The following is a 12,436-nucleotide window of genomic DNA, read 5'->3' on the forward strand; positions in this document are numbered from 1 at the left end:
GTCATACTGAATCTTGAGGAAACAAATAGGTTGAGTAACTTGCCGGCAGTCAACAGCTGAATTGCATAAACCAAACAGTGTGGCAGCAGACTCCTGCTCTTGACCAGGACCTGCTGCTGCTTTTGTGAACCAGACAGTTATGAGGGAAGCCAGCAGTCAGGCCAATGGGGCAGATTCAAGTTTGGGGGAGTGACTTCCGGACCAGGAGCTCGGGAGGCAGAGTGCTAGGGAAGCCTGGGAGACAGCGCTTGATGGAGGCAAAGAAGCAGACTGTTCTCACCAAACACAGGTGCAGCTGGGACCAACAGGAGCAGAGCCAACGGAAGTAGGTTCTTGATGCCAGTCTCACTCTCCTTAGAGAACAAGAAGCAACTGACCCATCCTTCGCACACTGTTTGGTGGCTAGCGGCAGGCTCTGGGGCCAGACAGCCTGAGCTCTGGATCTCAATTCCACTGCTGAACAGCTGTTGACCTTGGACAAGTTACTTAGCCTCGCAGAGTTTATACCCTGAGGAATTGTTCTGAGGCCTAATAAGATAATGCATTGTAGAAGGCCCTCAACTTAGTAAGCACTCACTAAATGCTGTTTTATATTATTATTACTGTTGTTACTCATTTCATAGCCCCTTTGGCCTTGTCTGAGCTGATATAGCAAATTTAAAATTTGTAATTGGCTCCTGCAGTATGTCTGATTCTGGCCTTGGGCCAAGTATATCTTCATTATGAAGAATTTGTTCATTCTCAAATTTTTTGTGTGTGCTTATTGTGTGTGTGCACCAAGAACTATCTTAGATGCTTAAGACACAAAGATGAATAAAGCACTTTGTGCTTTAGGGTAAATAAAAACGTAAAGAAATAGACTTAGAGGTCATTGTAATACGTGGTATCCCAGTGGTATAAATGAGTCACCACAGAACAATGGAGAATAGAGTGCCAGCTGATGGGAGGGGTCTGGGATCTTCATATGTGAGTTCAGTGTTGAGGGGTGAGCAGGACCTCATAAGTGGCAAGGAAAGGAGTGGCTGAAATTCCCAAGGAAGGCACAGAATGAGCAAGAGCATAGAAGTGAAATGGAACAAATGTTTTGGCATGGTTGTTGGTAGGGTTGTAGCAGGAAATGAATTTGGAAAAGGAGGCAGGTGTCAGATCCTGTAGACAGTAGAATAGTGCTGAGGGACTTTATGTAGAGGAAACGATGGGGTTTCACTTGTATTTTAGAAAGATTAGTCTTAAAAATTGATTAACAGTGTCATCTCAACTTCAGTAAAAACTTTAATAATTTGCACATGCCAAACCTTTGGCTTCAAACATGTATCTCCTGAACTCTAAATTCCTTAATATTTTTCTTTAAATTAGCTGCCATTTTTCCTCAAAATTATTTTAAAATAAGCTTTATATCACAAGCATAAGTGAGCAGTCAGTGTCATTTGTCTTAGAAGTGAACACAATGGAAGCCATCTTACCCAAATGATATTATAAAGTTTGATCCAGATACTTTTCAAAAGCATTGAGTCTGAAGACTGTTCTAATTTTGTCTTTTAACGCTTCCAAAGTAGCTTCGGTAAAATGCTTCCCAGAAAAGTTGTAGTGGGCAGAAGGTGGGTGATGTAGAGGCAAGGGAGCTGAATAAGCTGAAAGTATGAAGTGGGAAAAATAGGAACAGAGGGGGCAAAGGTAGAAAGTTCAAGGCAAGGGGACAAAGGGATAGGAGATTTCCCCCGGGACTATCTTTTCAAACCTCTGCACCTCTGCTTCTGCTGAAATAGCCATCCCAAACCCTCCGATGTCCTCTTTCTCTCACCCAAATTATGGTTTGCTCCCATTTTTTTTTCCACAAAAGTGTTCTTATAGTTGGTAGGTCTCTGCAGTCCTTGCCCGTGAAGTTGTGTGTTGCAAGCTTTGTAGTTTTGAGAACTTGGCAGTTGCCTACAGTGAGTGTTAAGTTGGAAAAAAATGGCAAAAACAAAAATTAGTTTAGTAACTGTCAGACGGATGTGAAGGATATACTAGCACCAACATGAGACTTCCTTCTTGATCCAATTAGGTAGACTGGGTAAAGAACAGAAAAGGCAATAACTTTCTGATCACATGACCCATGTTATGAGCCCAAATTGCCTGGAAGCATCTTACACTTTGGAAAACATGGATTAGAGCAGAGGTTTAAAACTTGTTTGATCAGGACCTGTAGAAGAAATACATCTTATATCTGGAACCACTGAGAATAAGAGCGCACGCACGCACGCACACACACACACACACACACACACACGACTAAAGAAAAGAGTGCCAGACAAGAATAGTCACCTTACTCTACACCATGTTGCAGCATGCTTTATCCCATTCTGTTGTCTTTACCTTTTTTTTCTTTCTTTAAATGTTGGTGGTGGAATGCTAAATTGACTTCATCCCCCAATATTGGCTTGTGAAAAACTCATACTTTGAATATCTCTGAATTAAGGAAAAAAGGACTGAAGGTAAGGAAACAACAAAAGAGCCTTTTGTAATCATCCAGGCAAGAGATGATGGGTCCTACAGGATGCTAGTGGCAATAGAGATGAAATAGAGGGAAAATTGACAGTGTGATTATGCTTGCCTTTAGATTATACTCGCCTTTAAAACATTGTAACATTTCACATAGGGAGGTGGCATTTATAAATCCATTTATTGTGAGTTAGTTTAATGTGAATCAAGCTCCCCAGCAACTGGACAACTTTGGGGTGACTTCTGATGGGAAAGTAGCACTTCTGGGAACATAGGCTGGTGGCATCAACCTTGCAAAGCAACACATTTGATCAGATTCAGATCTGAGCATTTTTTTTTATGTTGGAAAGCATTCTATTTGCAAATTCCATTCACATCCTGCTCTTCAAGAAATCTTGAACCGTGGACACACTTGGGATTTTAAGACTGTGCAGCAATTGTTGTCTTGGATGATAGCTTGTTTTGTAACCCTCTGGTAGCCAAACGAGTGTGACAGTGATGGAATTAAAATTGTAATTACATTGTGCTCATATTGTTTGTTCGAGTGAGACTTAATGACTGGGTTCCCTTGAGTAAACTGCCAAATATGAGACCGTTTCAAGTTTTAAAGCAAGGAAAAATGCATTTTCTTGAACGGCTCTGGAAAGGCCACCTCTATTTACATGTGTGGCTATAAAATAAACAATCTTCACTTTAATTTACGTTCACTACCACCCCAAGATGCTTAGGTGTTAAGAAAGGAGTGTACGGCGATGCATTTGCCAGACAAAAAGCTTTCCCGTTATTAATGACTGGTGGCGCCCCAGTGTAATCAAAGGGCACAGCTGCAGAGATATACGGCAGTGACAAACCTCAGGATCCTTCCTTCTCAATGCTAAGCTAACAGCTAGCAGCCGAGAACTTCAGTGCTGTATATCTACAAGATAAATAGCACCAGATATGAATATACGTATTGCTTACAGTCTTGAAAAGTATTGTTGTATCCCCTCCACAATCATTCTACATATGACGCAAGCACATTTTTCACCATTTCAGTACAATGCATGTTGTTTGTAAATGGCAATAGTTTTCTAGTGGAGATTTAAAACCCTCCAACTGTCCCCCTCACTGCCGGCTGATTTGAAAACCGGCGCCTGTGCTGCTGATGGTGTCAGTAGAGCAGGTTTCCAGAGATTCATAACCCCTTTTACGTTGACAGGCAGCATCAAAAGAAGGAATCATTTCAAGAATATACTAGAAATCATTTTTATTTTTACTCCTCGATCATGCCAAGATGATCTAAAGGGAAAACTGAAAGTCACTCATGATATGAATTTGACATGAAGGAATCCGTAAGACGAATTCACTGGTGTTTTTATTTCCAGCTATTAAGCTATTCTTTCCCCTCTCTCTCTCCTGCTTTGAACTTGTGACCAGTAAGTGCCATATTTTGCTTTGTTGAGAGTTCAAGATATGCATTTAATTGGGAGTTATGGCCAAGGTAAAACACAGACTAAATAACCAGCATGAAAGGAGGTTAGCTTTCTGCACTTACTGAGGTGTGAATTCCTGTGGAAAAATTCTATAATCACTGATCAGGTTTCCATTAAAAATAAAGTGAACAAAACCACTGAATGGACAAAGCAAGGTCTTTTCCCAGATCAATAGCAAAGACACGTCCATGCACACACAGAGGAAGTCGGTGCAGCTCCATGACCTTTTCATGAACTTTCTGGGAGACGGAAAGATCATTCAAAGGGCAGAGGTCAGCGTTCATGCTGGTCACAAACAAAAATCAGATTTAACCTCGTAATGAAGGATTCAGGGCTCTCACCTACTGATGCAAATGAAATACTAACATTGTACATTTTCCTACATTATCTATGGCAGAAGAAACTGCTTTTGTACTTGAAGCGTACGTTAACATTTATTTACCAACTCATATTATTTTGCTGTTTTTCTCAAGCATCACCAGATTAAAGGTGAGGTTTAAAAACTGGAAGACCTCAGTCAAGATGGGAATCTTTAGCTCATCGAGAACAGATGCTCAAGATGTCCTCTCTCGGTGCTCCCACCACCAGCTCCAGGACACACAGCACAGCGGGAAGAGTAGGGTTCCAGAAAGGCACGATAACAGAGTTAAGAAGAGAGCTCCAGTTAGAAATAAATTGCATAGGTCATGAGGGGAAACCTGAGTGTTGCTCCTCTGTGGACATGACCCACCACACAAAACAAGAGACCAGCTCTCAGTTTTTTGCTCCAGAGAAGTTCAGGGCAGAAGAGACAGCAGTGGGGATAACTAGGAATCTAGAGCATTTAACAAAAGAGCCATGTTTTCAGTAGCCCAGACTCAGGTCAGCATCACCAGGAAAACCCAAAGGCTACATGGCTTCCTGGGTGGAAGGTGTCCACACAGAAGTGCTAACCAGTCACTTTTCTTGCCAGTGTTCTTCAACAAAGGGGAACCCAAATAGACCAAAGTCTTTCAGAATCAATTAGTGATAAGGCACTTTGAGAAATCAGGCAAGTGTCAGAATACAGGAATTCTACCATTCAGAAAAATTCAGTATCTCAGCTTTCAGTCAAGAAGAAAAGGCATTTTGAGAGAATTCGATGCAACCACTGTATGTCACAAATGGTTTTGCAAACTCTCTATGGGTGGTGCCTGGTAGTTAGAAAGTTCTGAAGCATTTAATAAATGCACCTGTAACATAACACAAAATCTGGGCACTAATTCTCTTGTGTTCTAACATGTGTCCTAAAGATACATGCTATTCTTGCCTGTCCATTGTGCTATTTTCCTGCCAACAGCATTTAATTTTCTCAATCAATTGACATACGACATAAGAAATTTCAATACATCTGAAATCTATTTCTACCAGTAGTTTTTCTGTGTAACTTTAATTCTCAATATTTTGTGTTAAATTGGAAATTAGCTCTTAGCAAAACAAATTTATCTATGTGGGCATGTGGGAAGTACAATGGGCCAGGGAGGGTGGATGCCTAATAAGCCTATCCAACTTGACATTTAGAGAAAAAACTTGGGAGAGCATTCCAGCTTTCCCTCTTTGTTTTCCAGAATAGAGACGAATGCTTGGTGATAGAATATATATGCGGGGGTGGGGGTGGGGGTGGGGGGGTGGGAGGAGAGTTGGAGGATGCTGGCCAATCAGAATAAAGACAGGCCTTGACCAATCAGAATGGACTGTGGGTCTAGTGCTGGGAACAGGATCCTAAAACTCATCCAGGAGTACCAGTTAATCTCTTTGGCTGCTGACCCGTGGGGAGGTGGAGGATATACTGGAGAGGGACTCTTAGCTCAGGTAATAGATAACACGCAGTATCGGACATAGAGAATCTTCTTAGCCTTGGGAGAAAGATGGTGTTTTGTTAAATACCCATCTGCCTGGGTTAGAATCTTGATTCCATCAATTACAATATAAATGATCTTGGACAAATTAAGTAAGGTCTGTAGGCCTCAGTTTATTCGTCCGTATAATGGGGATAATAATGGTAACCTCATAGGACCATATAGAGAATCACATAAAATGCTGCACTAAATGCCTTAAGTGCACTCTTCATCTACCCAGTGACGCTCAGAGGTGAACACCATTTACTATCTGCATTTTACAGATGAAGAGATGGAGGCTCTGGTGGGCTGACAAACTTTCCACCATCTCACATGTGGTAAGAGGCAGAAAAGGGACTCAACCCAGGAAGTCCTGCGTGGAGACCTGTGTCAATCTCACAGTCTGACCCCAAAAGCTTTATTCTATGTTGGTCTTTTCTTTTTAATGTTTTAATGTTTTATTTCTTTTTGATATAGAGAGAGACAGAGCATGAGAGAGGGAGGGGCAGAGAGAGAAGGAGGCACAGAACCGGAAGCAGGCTCCAGGCTCTGAGCTAGGGGTCAGCACAGAGCCCGACACGGGGCTCAAACCCACAAACGTGAGATCTGACCTGAGCCAAAGTCGGAGGTTTAACCAACTGAGCCACCCAGGCGTCCCTATTCTATGTTGGTCTTAATGGCTCTGCTTAAATGGCCTCTCACTGAGAGCCACAATATTTATTTAAAATAAATAAGCTGCTTATAAAAGGACTTGATGTAACAGATTTCTGCCTACCTTTTTCCAGAGAGGCCAACTTGTCCAAATTTACACAACTAATTAGTGGGCAAAACTGCATTAAGAGTCCATCTTCTGGCCCTTAGTGGAGTGTTCTTTCTACCACACATGAGGCCATGAATATAGATTTCAGAACAGATTGTGAATCATGGCATAGTGGATAAAAATGGGGACTCTTGAGTTAGACTGCCTGAATTAGAATCCTGATTCTACTGATGTGTCCTGCGACCTTATAAAACTTCAGTGACTTCTTTGTGCCTTACTTTGCTCATCTGGAAAATGGGGATGATAATGATAATATGACCTATTTCCTCAGGTCATTGAGAAGATTAAGTGAGGAATGCATGTAGAACATTTAGAACAATGCCAGGGACCTTAAACCCACTCAATAAATGTTAGCTATTATTATTTTTTCATTCAAGCACATAGACATTGTGTAATCAGATCAACAGCCGAATTTCAGGAATTTTGCCTTGTACTTTCCAGAAATATGCTGGGTCAAGAGGACTAACTTGGATACATGGAGGACTGAAGTACTAAATTAGAAGGATTTAGAGTTATTTAATGTCTCCTGAAGAGGAATGGTTAAGCCTTTGTTCTGAAATCAGATAATACTTCAAAGAATCTTGGTAACATTATAGAGAAGGAGGTTGAGAAAGTATTATAGTTGAAAAAGGAAAAAAATTAAAGGGGAACCCATGAAAGCATACCATTCTCCAGTGACAGTAAATTTTACTAAGGGAAGGTTTAGCCTTGCAAGAATCATGATATTATTCAGATCGGGAATAGAAAGCAAACTCAGCTAAATATAATTTATGTGAAACATTTTAAATGTCAATTTTTTAAAGGAAATATAATATGGAACATAATATAAATGTATATTAGAATGAATGAAGAATTATAATTAACCTGAAATAAATATTAAGTCTAATTTTGAGGGGAGAAGGCATAAAGATTTCAAAAATATATTTCCCTTTCATCAACTTCCATAAAAAATTTTTTTTAATTCTTCACAGAGCACAGTGAGCAAGTTTCTGCTTCTTCTTCCTTTTAATGTGTTCAACTTGGTTTTAAGCACGCATCAGAAAGCAGCTTACAATGAAAGCCTTTTGTCGTCTGCAGACAGAAATATCAGAAGCTGAGCCTGGGCCAACACAAGGTATAAAAGAATTCTCCCTGATGCCATCTGTCCTTCAAGGTCAAGCCCTGCACAGCTGCATGCTCAGGATGGCCTAGGATCACCTGGGTAACCTCTGGGTGACGTTCATATTTGAGATGTGACCTAAGATGAGGAAGAAAGAGGAGAAATAGCAACATGATACCTAACAGATTCTGGTCTGAGTGATCACACATTTGGCTTTCTGGAAGGCATAAATCCATTATCTTCAAAACTGGCCTGCCTGCATTGCTGGCATTCCTCATAAACAGCTGCAAATGATAAGCCTTACTCTATATAATTTCCTTTAAAGTACCTTACAGATATGATTAGCCATATACATGTATGTGATGGACTCTATTTTCCCTATTTTGGTGTGGAAGGGCCAGAGATTTCAGTGACCTGCTCCATTTTTTACTGACTCTACAGTGAGTCCTGTGAAGCTGCTTCATTCTACAGAGATTCAGATTCCAACAAGGAGACCATATCTTTAAAAAAAAAAACTTCAAAAAAATTACTAGAACTAGAGTACGCATTATAATCTACCATTCTATTTTTCCTTACGTGGGGAATTTTTCCCGCCATAACATTGTGTTAAATGAAGTGGTCTTAACCAAGGGCTTCTGGAAAAAGAAATACATTGGCACTGGTTTCTGGCAGTGCTTGAATACAGTTAGCACCTATCAAGAACTAGGGACCTTAGATAAAATTACTTTCAGGGCTTTTGCATAAAAAAACATTTTTTTTAACCAAGTGGAGCTCTCCTTTTCCAATCTAGTAAACAATCCTAGAATCAGAATCGTTTAAGTTAAAGGAGTCTACGGTAATGTGCTGAAGTCAACCTATGACTGGCTGGCAGAGTCAGCTCTTTCTATCTCCTCCTACTTTGGTACCATCAAATTAGACACGGCCCGAGTATTTACACTTGAACACTGTAAAAATGCTTCTTCCTCCTACCATCCCAGGAGCCGGTTGCTATGTATTTATCGAGTACCACGGGTTTAACAGCACCACGGACTCAGCCCTGGACCCTAAAGCCGGGGAAGATTATTTCTGTGGACACCAATCATTAGGTACTTGGGTAGTATCTATTATGCTCAGGTCTTAAATAGTTAGGAATGGATGGTGTGATACTGAGGAGGAAAAATTCAAATGATTATGCTTGTAAATCTAGTTTTTTAAGGGATTTTTATTTATTAAATATAAAAACTACTATTTGGGAGGATTAAACTGAACCTCACGTGGCAATGACTGACAACTAGGATTTTGTAGAAGCATAGAATAGTTGAGAGTCATGAATCTTCTGAAACCAACCTTTTTTAATCAAAAGAAAAATGTCTCTATATACGTGTTTGTTCCTTTTTGCTTCTAAAGAAAAAAATTTAACTCATACATTCAACAAACAAGAATCTTCCCATATGTTTTACATTAATGAAACATTTTCCTCTCTGAAAAAAAAGAAGATTGTTAAATAAAGGGGATTTAATTTTGACTCATCATTAGCTCTGTCTCCTCCCCTGTTCTGGCATTCTTGACTTTCAGTACTATACATCCTTCCAGGAGAGTCTAGTAGTAAAATCATGGAGGGAGTTTAGCTTTTATTGATTCTGAAAGAACAATATAACAAGATACTGACAATAACAAACAGATACAAAGTTGTTTCAGCCTGGAAACAATTGCAGCCATATAACCCTTGGTGGCCTCTTTTATATGAACTGTTATTTTTCTCTCCACAATGACTAACGCGGGAACCATCATCCATCCAATCCAGCACGTTCTACTTGCTCAGGAAATGGTTAAACTACTACAGGTCAGCCCTGCAGCCTCATGGAAATGCTTTGATTTGTCTCCCACACAAAACCAATTTGAGTCATTTATTTTACTAACAACTCCCAACAGAATCAAGACACTGCACAAAGTCTCCTTTTAAGAAAAATTTACCCTCACAAAGTGTGACTTTGCCAAGAAAGTTTCCTCTGGAAAAGACACAGATTTTGCGTACTTTCATGAAATGTCTGTAGAGTTTTTACTTAATATTAAGGAATTGCACGGTTTGGCAATTTTCTTAAAGGAGACTCACAATGCCAATCTAGTTTAATTTGATGCTCTTTCTGTCAGGGAAAATAAAGATTTGACTCAGAAATGATCTGGGGTAAATAATTCAAATGTACGGGGCACCTGAGTGGCTCTATTGGTTAAACGTTCAACTTTGGCTCAGGTCATGATCTCACGTTCATGGGTTTGAGCACTGCGTCAGGCTCTGTGCTGACAGCTCAGAGCCTGAAGCCTGCTTCAGATTCTGTGTCCCCTCTCTCTCTCTGCCTCTCCCCTGCTCACTCTCTCTCTCTCAAAATAAAAAATAAAGACATAAAAAAAATAAAAACAGAAGTGGCAGCCATCTGTTACTCAGTATCTTGGCCGCCCCCAGACCTCTGGTGAAGCCCAAGATTGTTAAAAAGAGGACCAAGAAGTTCATCCAACACCAGTCAGATCCATATGTCAAAATTAAGCGCAACTGGCAGAAACGCAGAGGCATTGACAATAGGGGGCGCAGAAGATTCAAGGGCCAGATCTTGATGCCCGACGTTGGTTACAAGAGCAGCAAGAAAACAAAGTGGCTTCCGGAAAGTTCCTAGTCCACAACGTCAAGGAGCTTGAAGTGCTGCTGATGTGCAACAAATCTTACTGTTGAGAGATTGCTCACAATGTCTCCTCCAAGAACCGTAAAGCCATTGTGGAGAGAGCAGCCCAGCTGGCCATCAGAGTCATGAATCCCAATGCCAGGCTGCGCAGCGAAGAAAATGAATAGACAGTTTATGTGCACATCATATTTGTGTTAATAAAACCATAAAACTACAAAAAATAAAATAAAATAAAATAATTAAAACAATTCAAATGTACTATTACTTCAGGTGTTCCTAGCCACAGAATAGGAGGATGTGGGTTCCTGACCCTTGTCTTGGGGCTATCCAGTCAGTCAACAAATACATATCCAGTGTCCTCTAGATACATAATATTACAATAGGTGTTTGTATAAGCTATTCTAGTTCAAATATTGCAAATATTTCTATATCCCATCTTCAAAAAATAGACTCTTTTAGGGAAAGAAAATCAAACAGTTAAAAATATACTTCTCAAATAACAACTCCTTTTCCAAAATGGATGATTCATAATTGAGTCAGCTTCTCCCGGATGGACGGTCACCATAGGCACAGCCAAGAAGGAGGGTGACGTTCTCCTGTGACACCTCAGGGTCATCCTGCAGCTAACAAGCCACTGGCTTCATACATATACCTGAGTGAGTAAGATTTGTTTGGGGTGATGGTTGAAGAAAAGAAAAGAAGAAACAGAGAAGAGAAAGAAGACCAAGAAATTCCTTTGAGAGAAAATAAAATCTCTTTTGTATTCCAATTTCAAAGTGAACTAAGTTCCTCACATGACACTATCAAACTGTAAGGCTTAAGAACACCAGCCTGCATCAAGTCGTTAACCTTTTAGGACCTACTCAAAGCAATGTAGTGTGACTTTATTAATGAATGCTTTAATGTGGTCTATAAAAGCTAACAAACACAGACACTTGCTATGATTCATCAAATTTAATATTCCATCAAACCTTTCAGTTTAAAAACCAATGCTTTTTTTTAAAAATACCCAATCCACAAAATGGGAGTCCTGTGCTCCAATTAAATTTAATGCATCAAAAAACAAAAACCATAAGAACTTAAAACTAGTCAAAATTTTTGAATAAACAATAAAAGAAATAAGTGCTGTGCAACATGAATTAGTAACTCCAGAAAATATTTTATTGAAACCATAGACAACCAAGAGAAGTAGCTCTTTAGAACAGACTTGCTGTTTAAGGCACACATTGTCTGCTGTGTTGCTAGGGGGCAAAAGACCCCATTGTAAAACAGCTGGGCTCTTGCTTCAGGCAAATGCAAATTCTACAGTCAAAAAACTTAAACAGAAACTTCTAGAATTTTTTCACTATTGTATTCGATGACCTTTATATTTTGGAAACCTATACTTGTGTGCCTGACTTTGTCTGCAATATCCCTTCTTGTGTAATTTCAATATATACATTTTCTCACTGATATTTTCTAAAGCATGCTACAAAAGAACAGCTCACCCTGCCTGTATTCAGTGTCCATCTGCAAGAGTTCTTGGACAAAGTTTTCAAAATGTCAGTTTGCTTTAAAGACGTGTTCTTATGGTTTTGTTTTTAAATGTTTGCATGATGTGGCATTTATCAGAAGAAAAATGAAGAGGAGAACTTTGGTGGTCTCATTTGATTTTGTGTTCAAAATCTAGGTCATTGGTCAATGCCTGATATGTGCCAAAATTTAGCACAGGTCCAGGAAAACTGTCCCAGGTCCTGAGAACCTTTCGTAGACAAAGGAAGGGGCCTATAAATTGTGTCACCAGGACAATCTGAAATGTCATCAAAGAAAAATCCAAGTGGATTTTTATCTTTTTCTCCTTCGATCATCCTGTTGATATCTTAAGTGCTTTGCAAACTTTATTCCTCTATATCTGGTTGTCAGGTTATCTCTCATTTTACTAATGAAGTATCAGACATAGTGAAGTTAACTGATGAGCTGAGACTCCAACAAAACTAAATCAAGAAGGCTATTGACATCAGGATCTTTCCATTATTCAGAATGCCACTTCCTACCTCCTGGAACAGAGAATGCCA

General features: G+C 39.7%; 1 pseudogene; it reads left to right on the forward strand.

Annotated features, from left to right (window-relative positions):
- Positions 1-251: 251 nt before the first annotated feature.
- Positions 252-10,596, forward strand: LOC115286995 (annotated as a pseudogene).
- Positions 10,597-12,436: the final 1,840 nt, after the last annotated feature.

Source organism: Suricata suricatta, chromosome 3 (genome assembly GCF_006229205.1).
Source record: "Suricata suricatta isolate VVHF042 chromosome 3, meerkat_22Aug2017_6uvM2_HiC, whole genome shotgun sequence".
Taxonomy (NCBI): Eukaryota; Metazoa; Chordata; class Mammalia; order Carnivora; family Herpestidae; genus Suricata; species Suricata suricatta.